The sequence below is a fragment of the Monopterus albus genome, unplaced genomic scaffold (genome assembly GCF_001952655.1).
Source record: "Monopterus albus unplaced genomic scaffold, M_albus_1.0 scaffold94.1, whole genome shotgun sequence".
Classification (NCBI taxonomy): domain Eukaryota; kingdom Metazoa; phylum Chordata; class Actinopteri; order Synbranchiformes; family Synbranchidae; genus Monopterus; species Monopterus albus.
In genome coordinates this window covers 2,974,778-2,979,426 of record NW_018127974.1, presented here as the reverse complement: position 1 = coordinate 2,979,426, position 4,649 = coordinate 2,974,778, and the positions used below count along the sequence as shown (strand labels likewise).

Genomic DNA, 4,649 nt, shown 5'->3' with positions numbered 1-4,649 from the left:
GTACAACTGCATTCACCTGACATTCCATTCTAAGAACAGAGTCTATTTTAACATCAAGGTTAGTAACGGTGGACCGCACGTACCATTCCAAGGAACTGAAATCAACTGGGGGAAAACCACCAGAGTTATATGGACCAAACACTATAACCTCGGTCTTCGTATCATTCAACTTCAATAAGTTTAAGGTCATCCACTTCCTAACGTCATCAAAACATGACAATAGTGATGCAACTGATGATGCGTCCCTTCCCCTCAGCGGCAAATCGACATTCCATTCTAAGAACAGAGTCTATTTTAACATCAAGGTTAGTAACGGTGGACCGCACGTACCATTCCAAGGAACTGAAATCAACTGGGGGAAAACCACCAGAGTTATATGGACCAAACACTATAACCTCGGTCTTCGTATCATTCAACTTCAATAAGTTTAAGGTCATCCACTTCCTAACGTCATCAAAACATGACAATAGTGATGCAACTGATGATGCGTCCCTTCCCCTCAGTGGCAAATACATCTGTACATCATCCGCACAACAATGAAAAGAGACCCCATGTTTAGAAAAAGATCAAAAGCAGCCGTCAGATCCAACAAGATAAGAGTCACATAGCCACCAGCATCTGTTGCCAAGTAGATGTTGTTAAAAACCTTTAATAATGCAGACTCTGTACTATGCCAAGCTTTAAAACCAGATTGAAAAATTGCCAACACATTTTGCTTATCTAAAAAGGATTTCAACTGTATAAAAACCACTTTCTCTAAAAAATTTTTAATAAAAGATAACTTAGAGATTGGCCTAAAATTACTCAAAATAGAAGGATCAAGACCTGACTTCTTAAGCAGCAGCTGGATGACCGCATGCTTATACTGTCCAGGGACAACGCCAGAGGACACACTGCTATTAATAATAGCCAGAACCAACATTCCCATGCAAGGAAAGACCTCCTTAAATAAGGACGGGGGAATAACATCTCTAGGGGACGGTGAATGTCTGAACAAACTCTCATGACAATCCATACAACAGTTGTTTAGATATTTCAATCTGGACCAAAGTGGTGGATGAACCAACAAAAAAATATCAGAGCATGGATACAAATATAATACAGTACAAACAGCCCTTGTCATTGATTCACAACACTGCCACAGTAGATTAATACATGAGAAGGCTACAGTACACACGGCACGCTCATCATGTCCACTACTACGTCTATCCTTGTCTTACTTCTACCCTAAACTTAACCCTTTGTAGCAAAGAGAACCTGCAAATGTCCTCACATTGCACACACCTTTCCTGAGTAAGGATAAAAGCACACACACAGCCACAGTACTTGCACTGTATCAGCATGAGAATTGTGTTGTTGACACATTACACTGCGACGTCCTCAGTAATATTAGCCCACACAGCTTAATGAGAACAAAGGGGGGAGGGGGGAATAAAAGCAGACTGTCAACCAAGGTCTTGAACGATGTGCATCTGAGACACTGTGGTGATGGTTACCATGGTAAATAGATGGCAGTGACCACAGTTAACAATTGAAGGGTATCTACATCTCTAAGGCTTTGTGGATTTACTGCACACAACAAATTTCTCAATGTATCAAGGGTGCAGAAGCTGTGAAAAAACTAATCACAGATGATTATACACTTGTTGCACTACTTGAGCGGAGATCTTAAAGAGAGTGAAAAAACACTATGGAGCAATAAAAAAGCAAGATCCTGCTGCTTCTTCCTTCTACTATTTCTTTGTTTGTGGACTGATGAAGGCAGTTGGCTTGACAGGAAAGGTTACATAACATGACTTTTTATGCATTTTGTTGCACACACACTAGCAGATTGAAGCACATAATGCACGTGCACACAAAACCACACATGTCAGCACAATAAGGTCAGCCCAAAGTACAAAGGACTGTCTGGGGATTGGCTCAGTGATACTTCTTTTATTTGTTTAGCTACAGAGTACAACAACCAGACATTTTGATGGAGCAAGTGAAATTGTAAAGAAGAGATAAAGAGAGGAGGAACACAAACATGAACTCCCACTCAAATTCTCAGAAGAGAAACTGAGGACCTTCTGAATGTCTTTCTAAGAAAATGAAAACAGGCTGTCTGCAATCTATGAGGTGTGCCTGATGAACACTATGGCTTGTTATAGACATTCCTTAGATGTTACTGATACATGATGAAACTTGTGTGACTCAACCTTTAACTGGTAAAAATCAACTTCCTTGATTATGTCTGATCACACAAAACAAAATAACTTAATATAAATGTCTGTAATGTAGAAAAACATAAAAGATCAGCTCTTTAAAACTCATTATCCAGTCCTAAGAATTTAAAGCCTTCAATAATTCCTCTGATAAGCACACAAAATGTATAATCTTGGTGTGTAACAGAGCACATTTCAGTGGGTGGTAAATGAGTAAAAAACTAACTTTATCATATAAACAGCTCCTCATGTGACCCAGGAACTGTAAATGCTGAGATAATAATGGCATGTGACTTACATCTGACTCTGCCGTTTTCATTTATGCACAAGATAAACAGGAAAAGAGGTGATTCCCTTACCTATCACACCAAACAGAAAAGAAAGTCAACAACAAGGAGACAGACTTAGAGTCGTAGCAAGTGCAAACGCTACCTCTGTCACATAGATGAGTGGAATAGTGCTGTAGTTCTTCCTCATACCTCCTATTCCTCACAGCCTGAGGTCATAGCGCATACCACGTCAAGTTCAGAAGTCCTCTGCACACCAGAGAGCTCTCTCTGCCTCTTTAGTAGTTTTAGTTCTCCTTCTAACAGAGGGGGAGTGTCTGTATCTGTCTAGCCAGCTGTAAGTGTGTGTGCAACCCTCTTATTTTGAAATCATTTGTACCACCAGCACTCAGATCCCAACCTGCACTACACTGCCTCATCGTATGGTGTTTTCTCAGGCTATCCTGTTCTCACACATTTCTGCCCTTCTGGGGAAGACAGCACCTTAAAAAGGCATGAAGCACCAGAGCAGGATTTTTCTTTGTGAGATTCCTATCAGCCACCCTCTACTGGTCCCACAACATTCACAGCAATCTCCACTGCCAATCAGGAGGGAGCAGGCAGGGGATGGAGAAATAGGATTGGGACAAGAGAGGGTGAGTTTTAAGGAGATGAATGGGTGTGGGAATTTAGAGTTAGAGCAGGAATCTCCTGCCAGACACTTTCCCTGAGGGGTGAACGCATGCTCCTAATCTGCGGAGCCAGATAGCAACCTGTGTGTGTTTACACCCACTAACAGGCACTTTGTATGAGTTTGAGTGGGGAGCTGAACCAGCGTTGTTTCTTGTCAACCTCCCAACTAAAAAACAGTTATATTTTATCTTTATATCTACATTTAATTTATTTAAAACTACCAAATATCTTTTCAGACTAAAGGGTCTAGTGTGACTCAAAACACTAACCACTCTTTACACCTCCCATCATGTTCTGTTTCCTAGTGATGATGTAAACTACAGGTTATGACAAACTATACAAAATGCAGCCTCCTGCCTGAAACTAGTGTTTGCTTACTAATGAGTAAATATGTCAGTCCAGTAGAACTCTGGTTGCTGCTAATGGGACACAAAGCACTGACGTTACACAAGGCTCAATCATGACCACGCTAATGTCACCAAAACAAACAGATTAGCTTTAGATGCTAACACATCCAGAAATGACTATGTTTATTTATAATGGTCTGTGGTGGAAAAGCAGCAGCAAGCCACTTCTCACCACTAGGTGGCAGTCATGACAGGGTCCCCATGACCTCGAGAACTGCAAAAGTCATGCTCTTTCTTCTCTCCACTTCAACTGGGTGACATCTGCTGGCACAGTGGTTGTTGTAGGGCAGCGTGTCTGTGTGAGTGAATGTATGCACTTGAATGTGTGACATAACACGAAAATGCCTGACTGAGTCTCCCGAGCTCAAGCCAAATCACGGCCAGTGACAGAGACGGCTGACAGTTTGTCGTGGGAAAACATAAGGCGTTACAGGTTATGTTCACTGACTGATCTTGGAACAATTGTGCAGTACAAGTGTGATTTGTGTTGTGTGACCTGGCATCTAGTTTCTCTTTGTGTATTCATAGATTGACTCGAGGCTTGTGTGGAGCAGCTGGGTGGTGGCATAGCCTTGTCAGTGACAAAGGTATTAAAGGCTGAAAACCATTATAAAGCCTCATCCGGTTCTTTCAAACCAGGAACTCAGAGGGACGACTCAGACCACTTGAGTATATAAAAAATATATCCGTGCTGGTTTATTCAAAAAGTCACAGGCAAGAATCCACACTTCCAGTCCAGAGATCTTCCAAACCCCCAGCCTGCCAAAGCAGCCCGGAAGCAGGAAGACCCCGAACCAAGCATTGCTATACAATATTAATCCTTTCTGGGCTGTCGAACCGTGACGTCACCTGATAAGCAAGCCTTGCAGCTGCCTGAGCAGAGCAGTAGACCAAACATGAAGAAAATAATGTGTGTGGCTGTTGTTTTCGTGGTGTGTATCTAAAACAATTTGACATAACATTACACATTAAGACAAATATTATGGTTACTTTTACAGTCATAATAACATTTGTCCCTGACTGCAGCCTTTCTCTGCCTTAACTAACCTTGCATTTAACAGCCTGAGGAAGACATCCTG

At 41.7% G+C, this 4,649-nt stretch overlaps 1 pseudogene; it reads right to left on the bottom strand.

The window, feature by feature from the left end:
* Window positions 1-2,728, bottom strand: part of LOC109964967 (transmembrane and coiled-coil domains protein 3-like) — a 36,071-nt pseudogene extending 33,343 nt beyond the window's left edge.
* Between the last annotated feature and the right edge of the window lie 1,921 nt (window positions 2,729-4,649).